Source organism: Ochotona curzoniae, unplaced genomic scaffold, assembly GCF_017591425.1.
Source record: "Ochotona curzoniae isolate NIBS_2020 unplaced genomic scaffold, NIBS_Ocur_1.0 contig_1274, whole genome shotgun sequence".
Taxonomy (NCBI): domain Eukaryota; kingdom Metazoa; phylum Chordata; class Mammalia; order Lagomorpha; family Ochotonidae; genus Ochotona; species Ochotona curzoniae.
The window spans coordinates 24,014,261-24,035,949 of NW_024465023.1; the positions used below are offsets into that span (position 1 = coordinate 24,014,261).

At 35.4% G+C, this 21,689-nt stretch overlaps 1 pseudogene; it reads left to right on the top strand.

The window, feature by feature from the left end:
- The first annotated feature begins 9,736 nt into the window (after nt 1–9,736).
- Nucleotides 9,737–21,689, top strand: part of LOC121171505 — a 38,683-nt pseudogene continuing 26,730 nt past the window's right edge.

Below are 21,689 nucleotides of genomic sequence, written 5' to 3' on the forward strand. Positions count from 1 at the left end.
TTTCAGTTGAATTTCTCATGAGAGCCTCAAACTGATCATATTCAGATAATAGGATTATGTTTGCCACTATAACTACGCATAATGTATCACTATGAGACTGAGTAATAAATTCAGTTGCCCCCAGTTATTAAATTATACATTTTCTTAATTCTTTACTTTAATCCAGGCTTATAGTAAATCACCAGGCTGTTGTTTGTATGCTTTAAGTGCCTTTATAAATCTTTCTTCTCTCAATATTTATTGCCCAGGAAAAAAACAATGTTGCCCCCATGGGTGAGTACACATATCTAGATTCAAACTGAGTTTTAAGCCATCTTTGAAAACTTTTTTACTGCATGACTTAGATTGCTTTCTGGCTTTTTTAAGTGCCACAGACTTCTACACAAAATGACAGTGTATTGCACTGTGTGACAAATATTGATTTGTTCATTATCTTCCACTACATTATAAACTTAGTGAATAAGTGAATCCTTTCTTGTTATTTATTTAAAAAGACACTAGCAACTATGAAAATGTCAGGCATAGTGTGCTCAATAAAAATCACTCAAATTTATCAGTTAAAGCAAATGTCTTAAATGATTAATCAGGTTGTGAAGCCAGTCATTGCTGAAAATTGTCTCATAGTTCAAAAGAGAGCATATTGTGTTTCCTAAAAATTTTTGCCTGAAAACTAAATCCAAAGGATGAATGGGAGGAATTTTTAAAAGCACTGAGAAATTCATTAGCTAATATACCTTTAAGTATTATTTTTGTTTAATTATAAATCTGAAACAAATTTTTATTTTTTTATTTACCAGTAAGACACATTTAATATTATTATGATTTTTAAGATTTATTTTTGTTTTTAATTGGAATATCAGATCAAATTTATAGAGAGATTGAGAGACAAAGGTAAAGATCTTCCCTCTGCTGATATATTCCCCAAATGACCACAATGGCCAGGAATGAGGAGCTTTTTCCAGATTTCCCATTCAGGTGCAGAGTCCCAAGGCTTAGGGCCTCCACTGCTTTCCCAAGCCATAAGACGGGAGCTAGATGAGAAATGGAACAGCCAAAACATGAACTGGCACCCATATAGGATCCTAGCACTTGCATGGCAATAGTTTAGCTCTTGAACCATTGTGCCAAGCCCTGCTAAGAAGAGCATACTCATTTTCAATTTTTGTAAACTGAGATCTAGATTTTTATTACATATAAAATTTGATATGAAGGAATCATAATTATTTCAAGGGTGTCATTCATCAGAATAGCTAATCAAAGTTGAAATAAGACTGATATTTCATAACGTGTGTGTGATTATGTGTGTGTGTATGTAGTATGTGACAGATATTAAGCTTTTTCACTTCATTTAGCTGTGTAGTTTATCATAATCTTGGTAGCTTCCCTTCTGTTAACATGCTCTGGTAATTGTAATCAGCATAAGCAATCTATATAGAAACTTAAAATGAGCTTGCACTTTAGGTTATGCAAATTTCTGTGCCTCTGTCATTACCATGAAAACATTCCTGACCTAGTATGCTGTAGGATGAGACACATATAGCCCAAGCTGTGTTCCCCAGTTACCAAAGCCAAGGCCAATCTAGTTCAGTTGATGGTCAGCTCACATCAGAGCATGTGAGCTAAATTGTCAAATAAGACAAGCACACTTACCCAACTTCCATTTGAGTAGATGATCTTTAATGTGATATGCATGTAAGATTCTGTAATTCCATATTTTATAGTAAAAGATATCTGGTACATTAAGCTTCTTTCTGTTTTTGGAATTCATTCAACGTAGTCCCCAAAGAAACATCAAAAAGTTACTCTCATGTAAGTGGCATAACTTTAAATAAAGGGAGAACAGGATAAAACTGCCGCAACTCGGTCAATAAGCCATACAACATAGAAATTGAAGGCATATTTATTAGCAATGAAGTTTCTCTTTAAACCTACTGGGCATTTGTGTTTCAGTGAAGCTAAAGTCACAGTCAAGTCGAAGTTACCTGTTAAATATGTTTTGTCTTCCCAGATACAGAAGATTTTATTTACTATTCTCCTTTGCTGTTTGACTAGGTTTGTATAATTGAGTTTTTACTGGTAAGACTATGCAAGAATTTGGACCCCGCATGGTAGGCTACTGACTAAAGTCCTTGCCTTGCTAGCACCAGGATACCATATTGGCTCTGGTTCCTGTCCTGGTGGTCCCACCTCCCATCCAGCTCCCTGCTTGTGGCCTGGGAAAGCAGTCAAGGACAGCCCAAAGCGTTGGGACCCTGTACCCGCATAGGAGACCTGGAAGTAGCTCTTGGCTTCTGGCTCCTGGCTTCAGATCAGCTCAGCTCCAGCTGTTGCAGCCACTTGGGGAGTGAATCAGTGGACAGAAGATCTTCCTCTGTCTCTCCTCCTTTCTGTATATCTGATTTTCTATGAAAAATAAATAAATCTTTAAAACAAAAGAATATGAGAGAATTTGCAGTTCAAGAAAGCTTTAGGGAGATAACATTTTCATGTTCAGCACCTCTCTTTAATGTACAACTGGAATTAAATTTTAGTTGTGAGGCTTATTACAAAATGAGACCCAGTCACACTTGACCTGAATGCACTTGATCTGAATTGGTTTGTGAGATGAACAAGAAACAAACACCTATCTGTATTATGGCGGCTAGCATTAATCATACTATGAAATGCAAGAGTATAATCTCTCTCTCTCTGTCTCTCTCTCTATGTATATATATATATATATATACACATATATATATATACATATATATATACATACATATATATGAACCTTCAAGATACATAATTATTTCTTTCTATTTTGCTGTAGAACAGATTTATCCCCACCTTAATTTAGTGATTTTATATAACAGTAATTTATTTCTTTTTGTCTGAATCAAGAATTACAGGGTGGCTTAGAGATTTTGGCTCAAGATTTCTTATGAAACCTTATTCTTCAGGTTCACTGGGTCTTGTACTCTTATTAAGTTGGAAGATTCACTTCCAAGTTTATGCAGCTAGATATTGGAAGATTTCATGTGGCTCTCTCTATGGGATGCTATGAGCACCCTGACAACAAAGCAGCAGTTTCCCTCACAGCAAATTATTTAAGAAAAGGACACCACTGTCTTTCAATTTGTTGTACCCTGGTGTCCATACAGAGCAACCCTGATACAAAGTGAGTGTGGACACTGGGAAAAGTGTTTTGCTGGAGTCCATCTGAGAGTCTAGCTACAACAAATCAAAAGGGAATGCAGAGGCTAGAGATGAACTAAAGAATTTATCCGCTACTACAGTAATTGTGTTTCAATTTCTGCAATGCTATGATTCAAGAAAGGAAATCTTTTGATAACAAATGGAAGGAAGCACTTAAAATACTGTATGTAACAAAGGAAAAAGTAAATATAAGAATATTTCAGTGAAAGAAAATGAGATGCTTTTGGAATGTACATTATTTTCAGGGTTATACAAGAGAGGAAAGAGAAAATGTTCTTTCTCTATATGTTTGATTTGAAATGCCAGGGACTTTTAATTTAGTTAGTAGTGAGAGGCAGGTGGTATAATCAGCTGTTTCAAGCTAGAGTACTTGTTCATTATCATTATGTATACATTAAAATAATGTAAAAATGTGACTTGCATAAAAAGTCATCATAATAATTTTTAAGCCCATTGTAAAAAAGGATCCCAAGGAAATACATCTGAGTAAAATGTTATTTTTCAGAATTTGTCCTAACACTTAACCAGAAAAAGATATTAACATAAAAGTTGTGGTCATACCTTGATTATGTGCATACAGGTCTCCATTACTTTGCCACATATTCCATTTTGCAGAGAGGATGTGGGAGTTGAAAGAGCATAACTACAAAAATAATTCTCATGTAGGTGGCTTTCCAATTGAGAAAAAAAGGAGGTGGATTGAATACTAAACATATAAAAGGAAAACTTCTTATGTACTACAATTTTTGGAACTTTGAATAATTAGAGGTGCATTTCTAATATAGATTAAGTTAAGATACCAAGTAACGACATTTGTAATTGACCTAGTAAAAAGAATTCAAAATCTGAGAATGGAAAAAAATTGGATAGTATTTTGTTTTATTTGAAATGTCAGATTTTTTTCGGTTTGTAAATCCCATATCATTATTACTAATATCTGTGTTTGTATGTGTGATGTAGTTTACTAACGTGTTTATCTTCCAGTTATGACAGTTAGTTGTCATGTTTTAGAGAATGATTATCACATGGTAGGTGAAAAACTGGATGTATGTTTAAGAATTGTGCTAAAATGCAAATATCTGTCAGAGAGGTCCAGATAATGTAAAACTAATAAATGATAAGAAAGGCAATAGTGTGGTTTTTATTTGGTTAGACACATTTAAATTTCAATAATGTACATATGGGAATATATTGTCTTAGAAATCAATATGTGATATGAATTTTTATGTACTTTAAACACATAATATTGACTCCACATTCAATTTTCATAACAATTTGTAGGTCAACATTAAAGACAATATGATAATTGGACAGAAAACTGATCTTGGCTTTTTACCCAGACCTGTGCTCCTATTATTGGCTGTGTAAATTTGGCAACCTGAGGCGCAAATCAGCAATTGTGAAATGAGGATAATAATGACTACCTCAAATGACTTTTGTAAGGATTAAAAGCACAATAAATTGCAATAGGCTGGAAACGGAAAAGCTCTACACAAATATTAGTTATTATCACACATTTCTATCTTATATTGGAATACAATTTCTCTCTTGGAATACAATTTATCTCTTTTCAAATACAATTTCTCTTTTCTACTTTATTTTTTTATAAAAGCCATTTTATTCTTTAAAACATACACATGTGTACACACACACACACACACACACACACACACACAGAACACATTCTTGTATCCATCGGTTTACTCCCAAAATGCCCACAGTAGCCAAAGCTAAGCTAGGCAGAAGTCAGGAGCTTCAGAATCAGTCCCAGTCTCCCAGTGTGAGTGTTTGGGTCTCAAGTACTGGAACCATCACCTGTTGCCTCCTAGGGTATGCATTAGCAGGAACTTGGAATCAGAAGTGGAGTTGAGATCTAACTTAGGCACTCTGATAAGAACACAAATGTTCCAAGAGGCATCTAAACCACTGAACAAAATCCCCCCCCCCCCAACCATCTGCTTCATTTGTACCATATTTTCCCCTGGCACTGCTTCTGATTACATAGCGCTTGTCTGTAACAAGTTCCCTCATCTATAACCATTTTTTAAGATACAGTGATTCTGATATGCTAGACACAAAAACTCAAAACAAACTGAGTGTCTTGAAAAGTTAACATTAAAAATAAAGCACTCTATTTTAATGACTCTGGTATAAAACAAATGGCAGTTATAGTAAACTATTATAAAACTGAGAGTAGTTGTCAAAGTTTTTCTTGAGTTAGTAAATAAAATATGAGAGCAAAAAGAAATAAGATCTTCAAAAAGTTCATGGAAAATGCATATTATGAATGAAGGCAACTACCTATAGGTTCAACGTTTTGGAACCTAGAATAAATTCTTATTAATTTCATTTAATATGAATTTATTGAATTTATCTCATATAGTTGAAAGTGTTCAGAATAAAATCCACATGAACATTATAATTTAATATCTCTCCATCCCCCCAACACATCTTGAGTCTCTGAGTTTTCCCTTCTTATTATTTCCAACATTACAATTTACAAACCACTGAAATTACCTATTATAAGTGTTCAACTCTAGGATATTTAGTAATTAAATGGTTGTGAATCTGTTACCATAATCCAATTTTCCACAATCCAATTCCTTTATAACATTAAGCCCAAACCTTTCCATGTTCCTCTTTGCTGTCAATCTCATCTCCTACTGAGTCCCAAGGTGTCATTTATCTGATTTCTGTGTCCATAGATTCTTTTTTGTTGTTTCATGGAGATTTAATATTAATTTAAATCACAATATGGTATTTCATAACTTAGCATCATAATTTCTTTTCTGGAAAAAATATTTATTTTTATTTGAAAGGTAGACTTACAGAGGGAAGGAGAGAGAGACCTTGTATCCGCTGGTTCACTCCCCAAATGATCACAATGGCCAGAGCTGAGTGGAGCTGAAGCCCAGAACTGGGAGTTTTTTCCAGGTCTTCTCCCACATTGTTGCAGGGGCCCAAGGACTTTAGCTATCCTTGGCTGTCTTCCCAGTCTGTAAGTAGGAAACTGGATCAGAAGTGGAACAGACGCAGCTCAAATCAGTGCCCATATGAATGCAAGTGCTGCAGGCAAAGGCTTAGTGTTGCTGTGTTGTGATGCCAGCCTCTAGAATCATAAATTAAATTAAAGGCTCCTATAGGCATAAGTCTGTAGCAAGATTTCATTCCTGTTTTTTGCCCAATAATATCCTATTGTATGGACATCCACATGTTACTCATCTATTCTTAGTATTGCAAACCTTCCCCCCCCCTTTTTTTTTTAGCAGTTTTACTTTTCTTTGAGATCTGCTTGTGTTAGGAGTAATTTCCGAGGCTGGCTATACTCCAGCTACATGAGAGCGGCTTTTCTTCATAAGCTACTTAGGTGGATTTGTGTGTTTTTTTCACACTTAGCTTTTAATTGTTAATTACTAAAAGCCTTTTTAAAAATCTTCTGCCCAAGTGTCATTTATGTTGAATAGCATCAAACTAATTTCCACAGTCTATAGAGTAATGATTCCCCTCACTTTTCTCAAATGCTTGTTCATATCACCACAGCTATGAGTTTATTTCTTCTCATTAGTATGCCACTTGAATTTATCACAGTAAAAGTTTGGTGATTTTACTGCTACCTTATTTCAGTATATATGGAATTTGTATTGGAATCCCCTCTGACCACTGAATAATTGAAAATTCCCTCTTTGTTCTCTAACCAGTTGTGGTCCCAGCTATTAATGGTGTCTCGAAAAAAAAAATTGCTGTTGGCATTAGAAGGAAAGGAAGACAGAGGAATTTGATAGAACAAGGGTTGTGCTATGATGCACTGTTAATGAAATCCTCATACAACTAAATAAGAAGTTTTGAGGCTGGGGTCCCTCTATAGAATTGTCCAGAGTTGAACAAAGAAGATACGCCTTTCTTCTCTTATGTTGGTTAATGAGAGTGACTTTAAACTAGTTAATTCCTTCAAATGAGGCAACTGATTTTTAAGACTTGACTTATTTATTAATCACAGAAACACAGAGAAAGAGAAGTCCATCCACCAGTTGACTCTCCGGATGCTCATGATGGGCAGGCTGAACTAAGGCTAAAGTTGGAATTCAATGAGTAGCAGAAACCCAATGATTTTTGCCATCATTGTTGCCTTTTAGAGTCTACATTAGAATGCGTCTAGAGTCAGGGGCTGAAGTATCATATCAAACACAGGCATTCCAATATGGGATGTGAGCATCTTTACTCGTGCCTTCCCTGCTAGGCAAAACACTAGCCTAACACCAGCCATTTTTGAAGAGGGCTGCTACATCAGGATTGTCTATCAGCATCACTTGTAGCAGTTAGGGAAATAAATCTTTACTGAAGAGATATCCAGAAGGCATTTCACAGCATACACTATGTAGAGCCAAAATATTTTCTGAGTAATAAAGAGATCTGAGTGGCAAATTGAGGCATCAACGATGACTCCAGGAATTTTGGCTTGAGCAACTAGAAGCAAGGAGTTGCTGTTAAGTGAAATAGGAAAGTCTGTAAATGAAGCTTTTTTGAGGGAGATTTCAGGATTTTCGTTTAGGTCATGTTTTGTGTGAGATGTCAATTTAACATCCAAGTAGATATGCCAACTTGACAGTTGGATATAAAAGTCTGTCAAAGACTCAAAGTGATTTTATTAATAACTGCCAGTATTTTTAGACTGCTCTTTCCAAGTTCTTGTGTTGTTTTTGTTTTTGTTTCCTGGCGACCTTTGAAGATATTTTCAATCAACTTTCTTAACACAAATACCTGGCTGTTCTATTTATTAAAATTCTAGAAATCAAAGTGAAGCTGAATTCCTATTTTTTTTATTTTCTAAAAATGCTTTATTGTTTTTATTCCTATTCTTAATGCCTTCAATGTAGGCTTCATCAGGTCCCAGTGTCTCTTCCTCAGCTTAACTATTTCTCTGTTTTGCTAATCACAAATCAAGGCCTTGCTAAAGATTAACTCATTAAATTAAGAGAATGCACAAGGGTAAAACAAGAATCCTAACACTCTGAATCACAAGACGTAGATACCTTCTGTAGCTAACAGCTCAATACTAGTTTGCCTTCTGAGAGCACCTCAGGAATTCACAGGTGCTGGTAAGAAAATTATAGTCAGTCTACCCTCAGACCCCAGACAGACCTGAGCCCACCTTTGTCATTACAAAAGAAACTTTCTGACCCCTATCACTGACCAATCAAAGAAAGGCCATGAGTTGATCAAGTACTGCTCAACCTCAAATCTGCAAGATTCCTGCCTTTGATTCCCCAGGGATTTCCAGAATTGAGCAATAGCTGCTTTACTCTCTATGGATTACAAATGAATTCCAATGAACTTCTCTATTTTTGTCAGTAATTGACTTTCTGCTCATAGGGCAGGCAGAACCAGTTTGGGGGAGTATTCAATAACATGACAATAGCTTTTTTTTTTTTGCCCACCCTTGAATGGCAATTTAAGTGCATATCAATTACTGTAGGATGATAATTCTTACATACTAATATATTTCTCATGTATGTTTATGACTTTCTAAACTGTTGCTCTTCGACTATAGTATATGTTCATAGAACACACACTATAGTTATTGTTTGTTGAGTCATGCTTGAAATACAATCAACAGCAAAAAAAATCTGCATATGACCTATTGTTTGAAGATACCCAGGATGAGATGATTGGACTTAGCTGTTTCTCAATAACGCAAGTCTGTAAAACCATATTATTGTCTTAAGCTGAAATATAGTGCAAATACTTTAAATTTTAGCAGTTTTTATGCTTAATATTGCTTTCCAAATTATGCAGATTTACTTTGGAGATAATGTGAGCAATGCATATGTTAATTTGGTTAATCCAGGTTCTTGCTTCCCACAGAGACAGAAATACTTAGCAGGGATCAGTAACCTGTGCAAATCAGAGTTGATTTAGCAGTGAGCAAATAAACGTATCTTCACACACACATAGCCTGCCCCACACAGAGAAACTGGCCAGAGAATTGCCAGTGAACAAGAGAAAAAGCTCAGAAAGGGTACCCCTAATTGGGAAGATTTGTCCAAGGGTGGAGACTAGAAGGCTAAGAAAGTTTCTTCCAGGCTCCATGGCAGAAGAGAGGGCAAGAGAGCAGTCCTTAATATAAGACCTATGACAGAAAGAGAGCTCTCTCGCCTTCCACCTCTTTCTGTAAGGAAGATGGTGCTACACCATTTAGATATTTAGAGTAGAACCTGAGCATGCACTCTGGTCCTAGATGTGGTGGGGGCATCCTGGGGAGTTGAGTGTAGTAAATCCACAATTAAAGGGATGGCATCATTATATAGATATAGGAGTTCCAACTTCCCCACCCAGGCAGCTTACAGGGCCTGGGGGTGTGACAGGAAGCCCTGGGCAGGGCCAGAGGGAGCAGGGACCTGTGGATGCGGGCTTAATGGGGGAGGGCTGGAGATATAGTACCAGTGGGCATGTGCAGAACTGGGAGCTACCCTCTAGGTAGGTGGAAGGAACTTGGGGATTTCCCCATGTGCTTGGTCCTGAGTAAGGAGAGCCCCAGGTCAGCATGCCCCTGTGTGCAGGTGGATCAGGCCTGGAGAACCTCAAAGGGCCTAGATCTTGGGTATGTGGAATGGTAAGGCACCAGGCCAGCCCATGTGCCAGGAGCTTGGGACTCTGGTGAGTGGGGAGAGCTTTGGATTAAGCATACCACCTGCTGGGCTTCTGAAGGCTGGCTGAAGAACCTATACACTCCTTAGCACAAAGATTTTAAATTGATTACAATGGTCTGAAAAACCTATGCACTCCTGAGCACAAGAATTGTAGATTGCTTACAATGGTCTCATCATATGTTTAAATTAATTGCAATGGTCTCATCATATGTTTAATCTTGTCAACATTTTTTCTTAACAATCATTATAGGAAATCATATAAATGCTTTTAGTTTTGGAACAATCTTTTTTTTTTCTAATTTTTGGTTATGGGCTACTTTTGTTGGTCTGTTAGAGGAAGATTCCATTTGTATATTATAGTTGAATAGAATAGAAGTTCATTACCTTGATTGTAAGTAATAAACAGTAAATCACTAAAGCCTAGATAATCATTGTGAGCACATTGGGAGAAAACAGTGAACTATTTTTATACTTAATTACTTTTTTAAGATTCATTTTTTTTTAATTTGAAAGGTAGAGTTTCAGAGAAGGATAGAAAAAGAGAGCACTTTCATCCACTGATTCACCTTCTAAATGATCACATAGCAGCCAGAGCTGCGCTGGTCCAAAACTGGGAGCAGGAGCACATGCCCACTGGTACTATAAATGTGGGTGCAGGGCCCCAAGGCCTTGAGCCATCCTCTGCTGCTTTTCCAAGTCAGGGAGATGGGTCTGAAGTAGAGGAGCCTCGATTCAAACTGGGACCCATATGGGATGCCTGCACTGTAGATGGTAACTTAAATTATGCCACATTGTCTTTCCCATTCTCTCTCCTAATTCCGTTTTTATAAAATTATTGAGGGAATTACCTTGTGGCACAGTGAGTTACACTACTCCTTGTGACACTAGCATCTCAACAATGTGCCAGTTTAAGTTTTGCCTTCTCTTCTTCCAATCCAGTTTCCTGCCAATGTCTCTAAGAAGGAAATAAAAAAAAAATAGGCTGAGTTATTTGGGTGCATGCCAACAATGGAGGAGATCTCAGTAGAATTCTCGTTACTTGGCTTCAGTAATGCATCGTCCTGATTCTTGTGGCCTTCGGGGGAGCAAAGCAACAAATGGAAGATCACTCATTCTCCTTTTCTCTCTTCATCTCTTGTTTTCTCCTTATCCCTCCTTTTCTGCTTCTTTCTGTTGTCTTGACTTTCATATAAATAAATGAGTAAATCTGGAATTGGGAGTGGGGTGAATCCTAGACTCTAGAGATTTGTACCATAAAATTCAAAATTTAAAATAAATATTAAAACTTAAAAACTAATAAAAAATAAAAATACATTATTAAAAATATAGTTGGCCTTAATTCACCAAAAATCCTTTATTCTTATACCATGTGGAGGAAGAAGATTCTTTAAAAAAATAATAAAGGCTGTTATTTGACAGGCAGAGTTACAGAGGCAGAGAGAAGGCTTCGTCTACTGATTCATTCCCCTAGATGGCTTCAATGACCAGGGTAGAGCTAGGCCAAAGCCAGGAGCCAGGAGGTTCAGCCAGGTTTCCCAAGTGAATGGCAGGAGCCCAAGCATTTGTATCATCCTCTGCTGCTTTCCCCAAGTCATTAACAGGGAACTAGATTCCAAATGGAGCAGCTGGGACATGAACCAGTGCTCATACAAGATGCTGGTATCACTGCCCCAAGGAAATTCTTACAACCTGAATTTGCTATTGCAAATATTTCTGCAACGACAAATTTCCACAGCTAGACAAGATAGAATTTAGGATTTGAAAGATCATAGGCATTAATATTGTCAAGCCCTTGCTATTAAAGAAATAAATTTTTCTGAGAAATCTCCACTCAATGAAATTTCATTAGCAAGACCATAGATTAAATTTGGAAAAGAAACTAAATTTTTAAGGTGTTACTTGTTCAAAATCAATGATAATGACTAAATTAAAATGGAATCCCAGGGTCCCATGTTCAAATGCAGAAATATTTTCAATATATCATGCACAAAATTCAAGAATGTCAATTTGAAATTTATTTTCTATTGTGGATTCTGATTTCCTGAGGGGAGGGGGAGGGCAGGTTTTTATGTGCTGTTGTAGTCCTGTCCCAACTGCTTCAGTCGCTCCCAGCCATGTGGTAGACAAGAATGGGACTCCTGGCTCTTGGCTTAGGAGGCTTGCCCAACCCATACTTTAGTGACCCTTTGGGTGAGTGAACCAATGGATAGAAGATCTATTTCTCTGTGTGTCTCTCCCTCTCTCAGTAATTACCTTTTAATGAAAGCGATCTTTTCAAAAATTGATTTTGGTAAAATTTTTCAAGGCTTGCTGACAACTGAACATAATAATGCATAATACAATTAATATATAAGCAGTTACCACAAATTTAGCTAGTAGGCCTACTTGGTTCAAATAAAACCTTCTGTGAATTTTAGAGCTCTTTGTGAGGAGTTTTGTACTTAAGCACATATTTAAATCACAAGAGGCAAGACAGAATTGTAGTTCCCAGAATCCTTCAGGCTGTACACACTGAATTACAAAAAAAAAAAAAAAAAGAAACAAAACAAAGCTACGTTTATGAATAAGTTAAATGATATTTTATGTTAAACATTTTATAATTTATATTATATATTATATAATTTATATATTAGTCAAGTTTTAAATTTTTATACCAGCTAAAATATGAAAGACTAAACATGATTCTCTTGAAAGCTTATTATTCCCACATTCAGTATTAGCTTAGGTTACTTTCCTGAATACTTACTATTATCAGCAACTTTAGATTCATTTGTTTTACTTTGATGTGATAAATTAACCATTCTTGCCTACAAACAAAAATCAATCCAGTGTGGACACATTTTTGAGAGGGGGATGATAGTCATCACTAAAGGAATACAAATATGAATTCCCTTATGATTTTTCCAGTCTGCTGACATTGTTCACTGGAATACTAGAAAAGTAATAGAAAAATTATTTTTAACCTGTGTAATCTTAGCTGCTGCCTTTTATATTATCTCTTAAAAGCTTTACTAAATGTGGAAATAAAGGGTAGCATATATAAGCACCAAAATAAAATAAATATTGCTTTTATATATTTTGAACAAGATCCTGATATGACAGTGATAATAAATTGCATTGCTGTCATAAATTGTATATCAGACTTCACATTGTAAAATGAGGCACTGCACAAATGAAACACTGTTGGGTTAACCAGTCTGCATTGCAAGAACTCCCACTGAATTGTTAGTTTCAATTATTTGTGTATCATTCAACAATGGCATTAATCAACAGGATATAATTGACATTTTTAGGATACTCCAGCAACCAGCAGTATTATATATTTTTAAGTACACAGGGAACATAGTTGCAGACAGGCCACATCCTGGGCATAAAAGTAACTCAAAAATTTAGGGAATTAAAACTACATGTAAAAGAACATATAAAGTATGTTCTCTGAACATTATGGCATCAAATTAAAATATAACAGGAAAATCTCAATAGTTAACATTTAAAAAAGACACCTTCTCAATATTCCCTGGTTCAAAGATGTTTCTGAAAAAGTAAAAGAAATGCATTAATCTGAGTAAAATGGGCATGTAGAGAATCAAAATCTGTGGAACACAGGTAAGATAATTCTAAGAGTGAAATTTATAGGACTAGAAGTACTTGCAGTACAAAAGAAAAAGACCTCAGTTCACAATTCAAACACCCATCTCAGAAAAACTAAGCAAGAATAAAGGCTAACAGAAGTAGAAAGGAGATAATAAAGAGAAAGCAATTAAATTGAGAACATAAAACACTAGAGAAAAGCAATGGAACTGAACACTTAGTCTGAAGAGATTGATGAAATTTAGAAATCTCTAGCAAGACTGGTAATCATAAAATGCAGAGAAAAAAACACTATTGTGAGTATAGGTTAATACAAATGGACAAGTGGATAGATACTTTTATGAACAAATTGGGTGCAAAAATCTGTAAAGGGGCAGGGTGCAGCGTGATAGCCTAGTGGCTAAATCTTCCCGTTGCATGTGCCAGGATCCCATATGGGCACCAGTTTGAGTCTTGGCTGCTCCACTTTCCATCCAGCTCCTTGCTTGTGACCTGGCAAAGCAATGGAGAATGGCCCAAAGCCTTGGGACCCTGCACCCTATTGGGAGACCCAGAATAAGCTCCTGGCTCCTGGCTTCATACCGGCTTAGCTTCTGTAGTTGCAGCCACATGGGACTTTCCAATAAAAATAAATAGATCTTTAAAAATAACTTGTATATGGGAAACTGCAAAGCCATGATGAAAGAAATTAAAGAATATGTGTCAACTCCATGGTGCTGTAACTTTGTTGTTGTTGTTCTAATTCATACCAATTGTTGACTGTTTTTTGTGGCTTCTTTTTTAAGGGAATGTATAGTGATGGAGTAATGGAGGCTATCATATCCAGATGTGGGGATACAGTGCTTTGTGCATCCCTGCTTCCAAATCAAGGATGGATTCCCAATGAAACTGTTGGACATGTGCAGACAATGGGATGCTGGACTGTCTGACATTGTCTGTACCAGCAATGTCAGGGCACACTTAAAATAATAGACCAGTCATGGAATCATGACTCCTTATGAAGGACTATACTATTGTAGCAATGTGGGGAAAGTCAGTCAGGGGTGGGATTTTAGGAGGGAATCCCAATCTCTCTGAAATTGTACCATAAAATTCAAAAAGTCTAAATAAAAATTTAAAAACAGATATGTGAGCTATTATTGGAAGACTGAGCATACATATGAATTTTCTCCAAATTAATCTGTACTTTTAATACAATTGACTCTAGTTGTTTAAAACAAAACAGAACAAAATGAAACACTCAACAGTTTCATGGCCTAGTAGTTCAGCTGGCAGTTTAGATTGTCTGATAGTTAGGGTCACCTTCCTGTGGGAGTGAGAAAAGGGGATGTCTCTTTAAAAGTGTAAAAGATGCTTGTTTTTGCCCTAAACATGTTTCTAGTAATGTGCCATCCCACTTTTCCAGTTTCATCATGAGAATTGAAAGCAGTTATAGATCACCCCCTTACCATGCACACGCTAGATAGGATTACAATTCTGGCCTCTGATGTGTTTTGTTCTGCATTCTTGTTGGTAGCTCTTGTGCTCACTGAAAGGCACCACTTTGACCTGGTTGTCAGGTCAATTTCTTTCTAAGGTTCCCCTCTGACTGCTCTATCTGGAGGTTTCTGTCTTTAATACATCTACCTTTGCTCGTTTTGTGTGGAAATTCTTTTGTGTAAGACAACAACCAAGGAGACCTTCCTGCTTGGCGCCATTTCCCAGTAACAGAACCACAGATAGCAAGTTTACCTTCCTCCCTGATTGTCCTGTCTGATGCATCTTATCTCAATATTTACTTTAAGTTAATTTTGTATAATAATTATTTGCTACAATCATTGTGAACTTGTCTAGTTTCTTAAATGAACTTTTCTATTTTCCTAGGAAATTCTTTAGTTTTCACGTGTTCCTCATTCTGAATTAAGATTTAATTCATTTATTTTACCCCACAAATCTCTTGTGTGTTACTGTGTGAATGAATAAATATTTATAACATTCTGCTTAAGTGCCTAACGTGGTTGTAATTTATATATTGGAGTGAGAATGACTGAATATTCATTTGTAAATTTGGTCTTATTTGCTTATAAATGTAGTATCGTTTATTGGTCACTCAAAACCATGTCAATTAACCCCATGATGATGTAAATCGTTGTTAATGTTGTGTTGTGGCTTTTCATTGGACGAGATAATACTCTGCCAGCTCTGCTTTCAGAGCAGTGGTGGTCACCCCAAGAATTTGTTGAATTGATCTGGACAGTTAGAGGCTAGACTGTATAGCTGCATGGTATATACTTGTAATGGAAGAATCATGACATGATTTGAACTGTAACACTGCAACAAGGTGGAGGAATCCACCTTTGGGGGATAGCAGGGAGAAGGGTTGGGGGAATCCCAGAGCCTATGAAACTGTGATAAAATGAAATTTAAAAAAAGAAAACAACCTGCAAAAAAAAGTATTATGATCATCAGTTTTTTAATTTCACATAAGTAAGATCAATAGATTATAATTGGCGAGTAAATTCAATTCAGTCCTTAGTCCAACAAATATGACCTAAGTTATTTGGCTTGCAATTTATTGAAAATAGTATTTATCTGATTTGTATTTTCATGGAACTTAATATTAACAAAGTTATAAATTGAGCCAGGTTTTTAGGATATTTTTTCTTTGATAAACATGAACGATAGACATTGTATCAGTAATACTTCTAACAGTTATGCATCCCAACATAATTTTAGTAGTATAGTGGCACCCACAAGCCATATTGTACTTCAGCTGACTTCATCTGAGCAAGAAGTTTGAAAGAAAAATATGCTTAATTCATTTTATGTTATTCTTTGTCCTTGTGAATAATGAAGAGTAAGGACACATGTTTATCATTAATTGAATTTTGAGATGCATATTTTCTGCAGCTCTAAAATGTGTTCATTTCTAAAGTTTCAGTGTTTTAAGCCACTTGATAGGACTTTTAAAAATTAAGTGATAGCAGGCAAGATCAGCAAAATCATAAAATGGTTTTATCTGTAAGTATACATTATCTTCTAATCAAAAAAGTAATCAAAATTGTATGCTGATCCCTCACTATTATTGCTCACTTCAACAACACAAGGCCATTTGCGCTGAACTCTGCTGAATGGAATCCTCTTCAAATCAACCTTTTAAATGTGTTTATTAGACATGCATAAGAGATATCATAATATAATTCTACTACTATTTTGGGTTTTTAGATATTGTATTTCTTTTATTTCTACCAGCTTTTGCATTTTTGCTGCGATTATATTGATTTAGGTTCATACTTTCTCTGTGGTTTACTTAGAATGTTCAAATGTGTAATCAGACTTATCATTCTTATTTAATACCTACTATAAGGTATTCTAAACTCTTCTTTCATATCCCATTTTCACATCTTACTAGCTGTATTCTTGAGTGACAAACATCTTTTGGGGCATTTGAGTTTAAGGAAATATATCTCAGTTTTCAGGTATAACTGAATAAAAATGTTCTGCAATACATTAAAGGAAGACCATTTTTATAACATTGTTAATATTAAACAATAGAAGAAAATGAAATACATTGTGAAATAAGCCAGATTGTGAATTCCCTATTCTGACTTACTTCTGCAAAATCACAATCAGTCCTCTGAATTTCTGTATACCAATGTTAGGGGCTCATTATATCTATCACTGAAAATGTATTACTCAGTTGAATCTGGACAGTCTTCTAAAAAGTTATGTGATTTTTCTAGTGGGCTTCTAAAATACAATTACCTAATCAGGCATTTACAAAATATGTGATGAAGAAGAAATTTGGTTATATGAAGTGTTCATGGAAATGCTTATCATGAAAAAAAAACTACACATGGTTATCAATTTTTTGCATAAAAATAAATCTCCTTTAATTTCATTTTGCTATATACTTTTTGAAGTACCATTGAATTCATTTCAAAGTCCTCACTGTATATTTAACAACCCATGAAATCTCATATTGTATATATTAAAAAAGGGTTTTTTTTATAAAAATGAATTTCCATCATTATAACAGTCACCACTTCCTTTGAAAAATTACTAAAACGAATTTGAGTGTGATTTTTCTAAGCTTGAAAAGTTTAAGATTTCCTATGTTGTAGCAACGTGAATATATATAAAATGCCACCGGAAAGTTTCATGGAAAAGGAAATTTAAAGATAAAGTTATGGCCTGGCACAATTCAATGGCTAAATCCTCACCTTGCAAGAGCCAGAATTCCATATGGGCACTGGTTCGTATCCCACCTGCTCCACTTCCCATCCAGCTCTCTGCTTGTGGCCTTTGGAAAGCAGTAGAGGATGGCCCAAAGCCTTGGGACCCTGTACCTATGTGGGAGACTGGGAAGACACTTCTGGCTCCTGGTTTTAAACTGGCTCAGCTCTGGCTGTTGTAGCCATTTGGGGAGTGAACTAGTAGATGAAAGATCTTTGTTCTGCCTTTCCTTTTCTCTGTAAATCTGCCTTTTCAAATAAATAAATAAACCTTTAAAAATATAGCAATTTCAAAATGCACCAAAATAACCTTAACTCTTAATATTCCCTATATGTTCAAAGAGTTGCTTTATTGTCACTTAAAATGGTTGATAGGTGAATTATATGGCTATTGCTGGTACCGCTACTATCCTACTCTTTTTCTTCTGATGCTAGTTTTGTGTGTGTGCCCTTGAACTTTTAACTGTCTCTCGCTGCCACAGAGTTCTTTTTTTTTTTTTTTTCTGAATTCTAGAGCACTATTCTATGTCCAGAATTTAACACATGTGCTTCCCAACCAATGCCTGCTGGGATGTTGCATATAGCTATCTCCTGCTTTGGGTAGAAAATCAGTCATATTTTATACCATTTCTCAAATTGCATGATCAATCTGTTGTAACTTGTTTAATTATTCAACCTTTTTGAACGATTTCTTTCTGTAAATTACTTCTACCTTACTTAAGTTCCGTTTCTTAATGAACAAATTTCACTGAAATCCTTGTCTTATAATCTGTTCTAGGAGGAATTCAATATAATACCAATGTTAGTAGTAGACCTTTTTTGATAAATTGTATAATTTTCTAGTCTGTAAGATTTTGTGACATTCATTAGCTAATTTTTAATATATTATAGTCTGTTTCTCATTCTTGTTGCGTTTAATTTCTTGTGGCCTTTCACATTTTTGATGACTTTTATTAGAACCTATATATTGATGGCAAAGTTTAATATCCATATAGACAGTAATCTTTATAATTTTAATATGACCTTAGTTTTGTTATTTATTAATTCTACATGATTTAGAATTAATGTGGTCCATTCATTTTTTACTTTGACTTTGAAATAATTTTACATACACTGCTTAGGCACAGTATATATTTGCTAGCATTATCTATACAGCTTTTTATTTCTAACAGTTCAACTTTTCCATATGTATACAAATATTTGGTATCATCTTAATTTTTGCTGGGTTTTATGTTCAGTGATTCCTTCCATTTTTATTCTTCTGTGGGATGTGTGTGGGTACAGGTTTGTTCTAATGTTTAGCTTTATAACCTTTGATGACAAATGATGAATTTTGAAGGTTGGAAAGAACCTCTCCTCTCTAGGTTGACAAGGGGTGAAAGTTCCTGCAGGAAGAGAGATTAATGTGTGCCCTTGCACAGGAAGCAAGCATTCTGGAGAGAGTAAGAGTAGCTATAGCCACAATAAAAGTCTAGTACTTTCTCTATTCTTGTCCCTGGGGGAATAGAAGAAAGGCTTAAAAAGAAAACTACTGTAATGGGATCCTTGTAATCCAGGCAATTAAATGTATTCTATTCAGAAATACCTTAACATATGTTCCACTTAACATGTTCCACTTTCCTCACCCTTTAAGTTCTTGCATTAAATTAATCCAAATTCAAGGGCATCTCTTCCACTTTTGAAAACTCTGCTAAAACTTTCTTTTTTGATGATTCTTGTTTTTATTTTGGGATAGGAGTAGGAATATACTCTATTCCTACTTGGCATCATGTGTGTAAAGTTACTTGTCTCTGGTTTTCCAGATAATTGTAACTTTTTCATGACACTAATGATTTGTAATACATAGCAAGTGTTTATTACATAACAATCATTTCTCCATATCATTTACATGTAGTAGTTTGGCTTATTACTTATAAGTTAAATGAAGATTCTATTACATAGAGCTATGTGTTTTACATTAATACCACTAAAAATTTTCATCTGAAAAAACTGAGTAGTAGAAGGTTATATATCCTAGCCTGGGTTTTACACCCTGTGAAGATTAGAGCCAGGATCTGAATTCATAATTCGTGCTGCTTAGTTCCTGAATGTTTACCTTTCCTGGCACACTGCCCAATCTCAGCTAGAAATCACCATTTCAGAATATTTCTGGGAAACCAAAAATAAGCACATTCCACACTAATTCTTCCAAGTCAATACAGCTAAAACCCAGGTAAGACAAATGAAGGAAACAGCAAAGGCTGTGGAAAAGGCAGCAGACACATGTGAGAATTTCAGAATCAAAGAAGGACACATAATTGAGCCTCCAGGGGCTTCTTTCATAACATTCTATGCAATCTGACATGTGCAACAGAAATGGTCAGCCAAAGAAAGCCTACACATACTTGGAAAACAAAGCAAAATAACACCTCAGAAGAAGAAAGGGGTGGGTGGAAATTAGTCCAAAATAATTACCATTATTTTTGGACAAAGAGGGAAATGATTCTAAACCAAGGGTGATTGTTTTTCCGCCTGAGAGGATGTTTGCCAGTATCAGGGGATACTGCCAGTTGATGTTTCCAAGGTGCAGGAATTCTACAACATGCAATGAGTAAAGGTCAGGATTAATGCTCAACATCCTAAAATGGGCAAGGCTACCCTGACAACAAAGAAGTATCTGAACCACAAATGTTAGTAAAATCAAGGTTGAGAAATCCTATGCAAACTGGTCCAAAGAGGCATCAGAAAATGTTACCTCTTGAACCAAATCCAGTCCTTTACCTATTTTTTTTAAATGCTTCATCAGAATTTTGCTTATTGTGTAATGTATTGTGTGTGGAGTAGAGCACTTGTTGCCTATAGTTCTTAATGAGGACAATTTTTGTTCAAAATAACAAATGAAGGGATTAGCCTTAAACAAAATTATCTAAGAAGGCTTACAAAGGGTCAAGTCTTTACTTGCCTCATTGAGTTCCATTGGACATGGTGTTGTTTTTCGGATTAGCATTCTCTAGAGAAAAGACATTGTGCTATAGACCTTGAGCATTCTGTTACATTTTGCTACTCAGCTCTTTTTATTTGCATCTGTGGATGTTCTAATGAAATATGCAAGAAATAGAAGCAGATCATCTCCATAAGTCAATATAGAAATAAAAATATTCTGTTGGTAGGAAAAATGAAATTACATTTCAAAGTTATTGCTTTCATTAGAATTGCTACATCTGCATTGTATGCTTTTACAGCAATTTCTACAAAGACTCCTTTAATGATACTTATTATACATGAGAACTAGTGATATGTTGAAAATTATCCAATTGTAGATGTTTATACAGGTTATGATTGCCTTCTATTAAAAGGAAAAATAGTAAATTTATGGTGGATAAATGCAAACTAACCCAAACTTAGCCAAGTAATCAAGGTTAATATCACCAGGAATAAGACACACAAATGTCTTGATGTGATGCCTTGAGAAGAACTCACCTTCACATGTGTGGTGTTTATGGCCAGAACTACGTAACCAGAAATCATCCTAAGGAAACATCACACAGATTTGAGGGATGCTAAGCAAAGTTATTAATCATTATTGTTGAAAAGTGTCAGGATCAGCACACTTCCCCAAGTTGAATGGCATGACAATTAAATGCCATACAGAACCTGGATGTACTGACATTAATGTGATAGTTGGTGATACTTGAAAGAGTCATTTATACTAAATAATAGTATTCTCTATCAGTAATAGTTTCCTGTTTCTGGTGATAGTATTCTAGTCAGGTTGATGATGCTTGGGCAAGTCGAATAAGTGAATTCTGTATAATATTCTTGCAATTATTTTGAATCTAGAAGTATTGCTGTTTACTGCACAATATCTAATAAAAGTTACTGCCCATAAAAGCTCAAATATATATACATTTACTAGTGTTGCCAAACAAACCCCAAAACTTGTTGGAGGGGTTATTGTAAAACAAAACAAAACAAAATAAAGAACCCTCAGACTGTGTCCACTTATCGGACATAAAGAAAGTCAATACTGACATGGGGTGGTGGATGAGAATAGGTCTTTATT